The sequence below is a fragment of the Triticum dicoccoides genome, chromosome 1B (genome assembly GCF_002162155.2).
Source record: "Triticum dicoccoides isolate Atlit2015 ecotype Zavitan chromosome 1B, WEW_v2.0, whole genome shotgun sequence".
Taxonomy (NCBI): Eukaryota; Viridiplantae; Streptophyta; class Magnoliopsida; order Poales; family Poaceae; genus Triticum; species Triticum dicoccoides.
The window spans coordinates 374,917,814-374,927,627 of record NC_041381.1 but is presented as its reverse complement, the minus strand read 5'-3'; positions in this window follow the sequence as shown (position 1 = coordinate 374,927,627).

The following is a 9,814-nucleotide window of genomic DNA, read 5'->3' as shown; positions in this document are numbered from 1 at the left end:
CCCATCTCCTCGCCGGCCCCACCGCCTCCGGTCGCCGGAGCTCGCTGGAGGAGCTCCGCGCCGCGTCTCCCCGCCGTCCCGCGCCTTCCCCGCCGGCCGCTACCTCGCCGGAGGTCGCTGCCATCGCCGGAGCACGTTTCCCGGCCGCATCCCGGATCTGGATTAGATCCACCAAGCCACCAACCAAACGCCTCCCGCATCCTGGATCTGCTCATCCCCGAACCGCTTTGTCCCGCGTTGACTTTCGTGAAGGTAAAAATCCACTAAGCCCTCCCTCATGTTTTGTTGTACATGTCATGCTCTATCCATTAATGCCCCTGGTTGAATTTATAGCCTGCTGTAGCTTGTTGTTATCTTGCTCCAAACTTGCTAAATAATGTTGTTGTCAGCCTGTTAACATTAAGTTCAGTTTTGCCATGAGCTTTGCTAGTGATCCGTGCACCCTATGTGTCGTGGAATTGTCACGGCAGATGTCCTAATGTAAGGACTTAGTCGCGAGGCCAACGCATCTATGTGATAGCTTGAAGGGGTTGATCGGAATCGAGAGACGCAACACACAAGACGAGGATTTAGACAGCTTCGGGCCCCGGGAAACATCATCCGGTAATAACCCTACATGCTGTTTGTGGCTAGGTCTCATTATGATCATGAGGGAGTCGCCGTAAGCCGGCTCTCCTCCTTGTGTCTAGCCCTAGATATTGTTTCTTGTTGCTTGTAGCTTGTCCCTCTTTGGGGAGCCCTGCCCCTCCTTATATAAGTTAGAGGGGCGGGTTACATGTGGAGTCCTTTTAGGATTAGGACTAGTCTCCCTTCTAATACAAACCGGATACAAGTCCAGGTCTCAACTCCTTGTAAGACAAATATTCCTTATACCTTTCCTCTTAAACCGGCCCACCATAGCGTGATCTGGCCTTCCATAAACCGCCCGTTGGGCCACCGGGTCTTGTCGCTTCTCTGACCTGCCTGCCGGATTACCAATGAATCTTAAACCGCCAGGTCCAAGTGGGTCGTCGGTGAATCGCCAAACTCTAGCCGGGTCATACATCCGGCGGTTTATACCGCGGGGTATATCCCTGACATTAGCCCCCAGTTTAGTTTGGATTCATCCATGTTAAACTGATCTACAACAAGAACAAATTTGCCGGGTTGCGCTCCGGTTTAAATATCCTTGTAGGCCGGCACTTGATCATCCTTAAATCCTTGTCATTTTTTCCTTCCAAGTTAATAACCATCTTTATAATCAATTTGCTTGCAGAAGATATTTGTAAATAAAGAATCCATTTGAATCGGCCTTCAATGCTCTGACTTGACAAAAATATTAGTCTCTGAAATATTCAACTGATGTTCAGCCGGTCTGAAGATGTAAAACTTGCCGGTTTAATATTACCAAAATTGCTGGGTTATAAAAACTGATAATTCCGGGTCATGATTGTTGCCAACGCCAGTTCATGTTTTATTGATGACGCCGGGTTGCAGACACAAGGTCGTAATGGTTGGTGACGCTGGGTCAATACGGTTTGCTCAAAACAGAGAATTTGAAAATAGTTCTTCCATAATAATATAATACCTGTAGCCCCCAAGTCTTGAGTAGAACAAAGTGATGGCTTAAGACTTGTTTCAATATAAATACTGCCACTTAAGAAGAAATCCATGTTGTTCATCCCAGTCAGTTAGTAAAAACTGAATACTCCATATTATGTAGCCCCCAAGTGCCGGGTCATTATGCAATAATAAGCAGGGACTTTGTAGGTATAATCATATAGATTTGAGCAATGATGTGTAGCCCCCAAGGGCCGGCTCAGTAAGATAATATTGAGCTGGGACTTGATATATACTTCAATGAAAATAACATCATATGATGTAACCCCCATCATGGGACTTGAATCCACGTCCACAAGGTTAAGAGCCTTGTGTTGTACCAATTGAGCAGTGGACCCTTCAATATAATGAAAAAAGCTATGTACCTTCAATTGTTGATAGGAGCAATTGGTAGCCCCCAAGGGTCGACTCATTATAATGTGATGAGTCGGGTCTTCAATAATATGAGCAAAAAATTACTTTGCATTAGCCCCCAAGTGTCATGGTGCCTGCTTGCAGCGACATGAGACTTGCATATTTGATGTAATCGCAACTTTAAATAATGTAGCCCCCAAGTGTCGGGTCATAAGCCTGCAGCAACTCGGGACTATTCCTTCAATTGTAGAAAAATCATATCTATTGATAATATGATAGCCATTGTGCTAAAGCGACTTTATAAACCTCAATAATACCAGTTATTAATAACCATGATAAAATCCAGCCATGTTGGCTATTCAAGATAATATAATCCGGTATGAAAACCTTATTCGTTCAGTATCATAATGAAAATTCAGCCAAGTTTGGCTATTTAAATAATATAACCCAATGATTTATAAGCGCATGATTCCAATGGCACAATCCAAATATATACTGGCGATTTATAGTCCCAAGCCAGGCCGGTTTAATAAACACCGGATACTTTTTCATCATATACTGGCGACTTATCGTCTTAAAGCCAGGCCGGTTTAACAAACACCGGATAATTTATCATCATACTGGCGACACATAGTCGAAAGCCAGGCCGGTTTAATAAACGTCAGTGATTTATAATCATGCTTTATTCAACCTGTTTCTGCATACAACAAGTTTAAAGTGTCCTGGCGGTTTACCGCCGGACGGGTCATAATGCCCAACATATAACCTGGGTTTATAACCAAGGTTGCACTTTAAGAATAATCAAATATGAAATATATCATACCTGTGATATTGAATCACATTGCTGGTTTTACCAACTTTTTGTAGTCAGAGTGATAACCCCAATCTTGAGTAATGATAACTCCTTTCATATTGTGCCGGCTGATGATAAACCGTACCGGGTTGTGATAAACACCGGTTTAACCATATATAATACTGGCGACTCGTAGTCAAACCAGACCGGGATGATAGTCTCCAGATTATAACTTGATCCTGTATTGACAACTTGTAATTGAAAGTCAAGCCGGGTTAATGAACGCCGGTTACTCCATAATAAGATGATAACATAAAATCAAACCGTGCAGAGAGTCTCCAGATTAAGATTTGACCGTGTTCCGCCAATTTGTAGTTGACAGTCGAACCGGATTAACAATGTCGGTTTAAAAAATGCAACAAAAATCAAATAACAGTTATGAAAAAATATGGAAGCAAAGGCAATGATAAAACCGTTTGCAAAAAAGGAGGCTTTACTGAGCCGATCAGATGGTGTTACCATGGTCGGACACGACCAAGCTCCCAATAGGTGTAGCTATGGTTCAAGTCAGCCAGGTCCCCAACTGAAACCGTGGCAGTATGCCGATCAAGTGGTGTGGCAATGGTTCGGGTTCGACCAAGCCCCCAAGCGACTCTGTGGCCTTAGGCCGATCAAGAGGCGTGACTGGTTCAGACTTGACCATGTCCCCAAGTGATCTGGTGGCTTTCGCCTATCAAGAGGTGTTGCATTGGTTCGGACACGACCAAGCCCCCAAGTGACATAACATGGTGCTTTGAAAAGCTAACCCAAGAGGTAAACCGGAGGCCGCTTTAAGACAGAACCTCCGTGTAACCACGCATGATGTAAAAAAGAACAGAGACCCCGCTTTATGAAGCAGAAGCCCCCATGTGATCAATAATATGTTAGGCCAATAAGGCAGGATACCCATGTTTGAACCGCGCATCATGGCAGCAGGTCCTCTTCGGTAATTTTTAACTTTTTTGCAAGAGATAAATTCTTCTTGAACCGGATCTTGAACCGGATATTGAGAGCTTCAAAGCTTTGTGGGAGGCATCTTTCCCTTGACCCGGATTTTAAACCGGAATCTTCATTTTCAGCCGGAATTTTTCTGACTCGAACTTGCGAGAAGTTAATTCCTTTTTGAACCGGACATTGTTAAACCGGATTTGGGCGCTTCAGAGCTTTGTGGGAGAACAGATTTCCCTTGAACCGGATTGTAAACCAGATATTTGAGAGCTTCAATGAGACTGACTTCCCTTGAGCCGGATTTTAAACCGGAATCCTTTCTGATGACCCGGATCTTCTTCATTGAGCCGGGATTTTGTAACTTTCATATACTTTCTAAGCCGGAAATTTTCTGACGGCCTTCAAATAACAGTAGCCTCCTGGACCGGGTTATCTTTCCCTCCATCGTCCTGGGGTCCTTAAATTTGCTGAAACTAGCAAGATTTGCTGAGTCATGTCATCGTAGCCCCCGAGTCTCAAGGTGACTCGAGGAATTGGCTTGAAACTCTTCATATTTGACCATGATATAAACCGACATAACTTGTATATCATTGGTGTTGATAGCACGATGTAAATCCACAGAAGGTTGAGGTGACTGCGGTGGGTTATAAATGATCCCGTATTAGCCGTGTCAGCAACTCGGCCAATGGTTCCTTCCAACTGGCGATTTGAAGTTAACCAAACTGTAGTGGCGGCGACTTGTGCGCCTGCCCATTGAGCCATCCAGTGCAAACGGCGGTTGATAGTATATGATAATTTGCCTCCTTTTTGTTGAAAGAAAAACCAGGCTACCCAAGCTGTGGCTTGCTCATACTCAATAAACAGCTCATGCAGACAGGTGCGGCCCGGTATGTTGATGTAGACCAGGCCACGAGAGACGGACGACAAAAACGACCGCAACATCAGAGGCAGCTCGGATAGATGAGTCGGCCGTGGCATTGTAAACCGGTGCGGACGGGGAAGATCGGCACCGGTGTCGTAAACCGGCACGGACGGGCGAGTTAATCGCGTCGTTTTGATGTAGTGAACAATTGTCCTGATGTGCAAGGCCAAAAATAATCCGCCATGAAGTTTATGATCACTAGGTTAAGTTGAAATCACTCACGAGTGAGTCGGCCGTGGGAGCAGACAGATGAGCCGGGTGCGGCGTTGTAAGCCGACAGGGACGGGTGAGTCAATCGTAGGCGCAGTAAGCCGCGTGGACGGCGAGTCGATCTCGAGCATGGTCCCAACGAGCTGACGTAAACCGGGCCACAAGGGTGGCGACTTGTGCATGTTCATTCACCGGGCGGTATGACACAGACGAAACGCCGGTGCAGAACGCTGCTATCGCGTGCTCCGTACCCGTAATATAATACCTCATTAGTAATGAACAATTGTCCTGCATCAAAAATATCGCAAGGCAAAGTAATTGTTCACACAAAAATTAATATGTGCTGAAATAAACCGGACGGATATCACCTGGTTCATCTGGACGACAGATGATCCGTACGCAGGGTAGGAATTAACTTAGATATATGAGTCACCAGCACTTCTTCCCTCTTTTTCCATCTTGATAGTGGCTCTTGACCTCTTCGTGAGAAGTAGCACTTGAAGACGAAGCAGTAGTTGGCCTCCTTTTTTTTAGCTGCACGTAACATGTACACAGTGCAGATGCATGCCAGTATTTTCTTTCTTGCTCTTCACGTGGAGCGTCTTGTTGTTCTTGAAGCAGTAGTAGTGGCGCACGGCAGTTGGAAGTGAAGCAAGGCGAACGCCGCGGGGGCGGACGGCAGGACTTTTCGGGCGCGTGGAAGGGCAGTCCTCGCGCAGGCGACTCAGTAGCGGCAGCTGAAAGTCGGCCGGAGGAACGACAGAGATGAGCCTCGGCGGCGCGTCACTGAAACCACGGGCGTGGAGGCCTGGCCCGTTCAGGGTCATGATGACTGAAACGGCAACTCAGAGGCAGCGGCGCTCGATGGATCGGTGGCCCAAAGGCGGTGACTGTGGCCGGTTGCTGACCAGGCGAGGGGTGATGTTGTGGCGCGGTGATGGAGGCAGCAAACCGGCTTGCGGGCAAGTCCGCGACACAAAGCGGAGGCGACTTGAAGCTTCATACCTTGCTGGTTTAAGACTCAGATAAGGCCACAAACCGGTGGCTCCAGGCAGAAGTGAGGACGGGCCGCTGCGGCTGCGGCTCTAAACGGATCGCGTGAACTTCCGTCGGTCTCAGAGAACGTGGTAGATAAAACGCCTCCTGCAGAAGACCCTCAACTCGGACTCGGCGGCTTACCACGGCGTGTGAGGCGGCCGCACAACATGTAACCCCTAAAAAAATCTCAATCTCATATCCGTCGCCGCAAAATACTCCGTTTAATCTGGACTGATGAACTCATCATTGATCACGCCGGCCTTTGTTGAACCGGAAAATTGCAAACTTCTCAAACCCTAAAAAAGATCCCTTCAAGAACTCAACACCACCGTGCGCAGGCCCCACGGTGGGCGCCAACTGTCGTGGAATTGTCACGGCAGATGTCCTAATGTAAGGACTTAGTCGCGAGGCCAACGCATCTATGTGATAGCTTGAAGGGGTTGATCGGAATCGAGAGACGCAACACACAAGACGAGGATTTAGACAGCTTCGGGCCCCGGGAAACATCATCCGGTAATAACCCTACATGCTGTTTGTGGCTAGGTCTCATTATGATCATGAGGGAGTCGCCGTAAGCCGGCTCTCCTCCTTGTGTCTAGCCCTAGATATTGTTTCTTGTTGCTTGTAGCTTGTCCCTCTTTGGGGAGCCCTGCCCCTCCTTATATAAGTTAGAGGGGCGGGTTACATGTGGAGTCCTTTTAGGATCAGGACTAGTCTCCCTTCTAATACAAACCGGATACAAGTCTAGGTCTCAACTCCTTGTAAGACAAATATTCCTTATACCTTTCCTCTTAAACCGGCCCACCATAGCGTGATCTGGCCTTCCATAAACCGCCCGTTGGGCCACCGGGTCTTGTCGCTCCTCTGACCTGCCTGCCGGATTACCAATGAATCTTAAACCGCCAGGTCCAAGTGGGTCGTCGGTGAATCGCCAAACTCTAGTCGGGTCATACATCCGGCGGTTTATACCGCGGGGTATATCCCTGACACTATGTACTTGCTATTTCCATGCTTAGCTTCACAAACATGTCTTCTTACTGTTGTTCACCTTTCCATGCCATGTGTTTCTCTGTGGTGAGTGGTTCAAGCTCACCAACATGCCTACTTATTGTTGTTCATGCCATGTATGAATCTGTCATATCTCTTGCTATGTTTACATGTGTGCCATCATATTTTCTGTGCCCTTTTGGCTAATGGTCAGTAAGGGACTTTTGTTCTATGAAATTAGTAGATTCATGAAATACCTTTGTTTGCCATAATATGTTCCTATAGCATGTTGTTTGATAGCTCTAAACATTGCAACCTGATGTTATTTCTGCTAAGCCTGAAACTGTTATTATTTGCAATCTTGCCATGTCTTTTTGAGCATGTTATAATGTTTTCTGGAGATATCTCAGTGTTCATGTTTTGTCATGCTTTACCTGTACTTTATGCCCATGCCTTTTGTTCTTATGTTAAGGTGCTGTAGCATGTTGTTTTGATGCTTGCTAGATGCCTAGTTGCTGTTTTGGACAGCTTGTCCTTTAAACTTGTATAGAGTGTATGTGTTGAACCGTTGCCCCGTTTTGAGTGTGCTCTATATGAAACTTGCTTGATTTTGCATGTAGTTTCATATTATCATGTTGCGTCCTTGTTTGGGGTGTTTGCTTGATGTTTGTATGTAGTTTGCATCAATGCCATGATCAAATTGTTTTGCTCATATCTTCTAGGCCGTAGCTCCGAATTAAATGAACTTTATATGTAACTTGACTAGAATTTCGTGTAGATCCTCTTGGTGCATCTTAACTTGCTGTTTAACAACTTGAACATAAGGTTTATTCATATCTGGACCAATTTCGAGATTTGCATATGAGGACTTACCGGAATTGTTATATGTTGTTTCCGGCCTCATTTAAACTTGCCTTGATGTGTTGCTCTTGTTTGCATCATCTCTTGCCATGAGTAGCTTCATGTAGTCTTGTCTTGCATCATACTTGGTTGAGCATCATGTCATGTCCATGTGTGGTGTGTTTACCATGTTGTGTGCTTCTTCTCGATAGTTCCGGTTTCATTGCGATCGTGAGGATTCATTCGCCTGCGCTTGGTTCGGCTTCATCCGTTCGTCTTCTTCATGGACTCGTTCTTATTCCTTGCGGGATTTCAGGCAAGATGACCGTCACCTTGGATCTCATTACTATCATTGCTATGCTAGTTGCTTCGTTCCTTCGCTATGCTGCGCTTCCTATCATTTGCTCTTCAAGCCTCCCAATTTGCCATGTCAGCCTCTAACCTTTTTCACCCTTCCTAGCAAACCGTTGCTTGGCTATGTTACCGCTTTGCTCAGCCCCTCTTATAGCGTTGTTAGTTGCAGGTGAAGTTGAAGATTGCTCCATGATGGACATGGTTATGTTGGGATATCACAATATCTCTTATTTAATTAATGCATCTATATACTTGGTAAAGGGTGGAAGACTCGGCCTTATGCCTGGTGTTTTGTTCCACTCTTGCCGCCCTAGTTTCCATCATACCGGTGTTATGTTCCCGGATTTTGCATTCCTTATGCGGTTGGGTGATTTATGGGACCCCCTTGACAGTTTGCTTTGAATAAAACTCCTCCAGCAAGGCCCAACCTTGGTTTTACCATTTGCCTCACCTACCCCTTTTTCCCTTGGGTTTCCGGAGCCCGAGGATCATCTTTATTTTAGCCCCCCGGGCCAGTGCTTCTCTAAGTGTTGGTCCGAACCGAGCCGCCTGCGGGGGACCCTCGGGAAAACTCGAGGTCTGGTTTTACTCGTAGCCTGTCTCATCCGGTGTTGCCCTAAGAACGAGATATGTGCAGCTCCTATCGGGATTTGTCGGCACATCGGGCGGCTTTGTTGGTCTTGTTTTACCATTGTCGAAATGTCTTGTAAACCGGGATTCCGAGACTGATCGGGTCTTCCTGGGAGAAGGTATATCCTTCGTTGATTGCGAGAGCTTATCATGGGCTAAGTTGGGACACCCCTGCAGGGTATAAACTTTCGAGAGCCATGCCCGCGGTTATGTGGCAGATGGGAATTTGTTAATGTCCGGTTGTAGATAATTGACACTTGACTTAATTAAAATGCATCAACCGCGTGTGTAGCCGTGATGGTCTCTTTTCGGCGGAGTCCGGGAAGTTAACACGGTTTTGGGTTATGTTTGACGTAAGTAGGAGTTCAGGATCACCTCTTGATCATTGCTAGCTTCACGACCGTTCCGTTGCTCCTCTTCTCACTCTTATTTGCGTATGTTAGCCACCATATCATGCTTAGTCGCTGCTGCAACCTCACCACTTTACCCCTTCCTTTCCCATTAAGATTTGCTAGTCTTGATACCCATGGTAATGGGATTGCTGAGTCCTCGTGGCTCATAGATTACTACAACAACAGTTGCAGGTACAGGTTTATGCGATGATCATGACGTGACAGCGATGTTTACTTGTTTTGGAGTTCTTCTTCTGCTTCTCCTTCGATCAGGGGATAGGTTCCAGGTCGGCAGCCTGGGCTAGCAGGGTGGATGTCATTGAGTTTATGTTTGTGTTCATCCATAGTCGGATGGTGCTCTTATGTAAGATGATGTGGTATTCGTGTGGCATTGTATGCCTTTTGTATGTATCCCTATCTATTTTGAAATGTTGATGTAATGATATCCACCTTGCAAAAGCGTCTTCAAGATGCTCTTATATCCTTGGTGGGACCTTCGAGTTCCTTTAGGATAGGGTCGCATCTTGGGCGTGACAATCACTAGCATGTGTGCAAAGTTTCATGGTGCAAGCAACACGTGAAGTATGATCCACAATATGCATGCTCATGGTTTGGGTGTTCTCGAGATAGAAGGATATCACCTCAAAAGCATGTCCTTGTGCGTTCTTCACAATGCCGAAGTGGTAGGAAATGTGGTGTAGAAGCGAG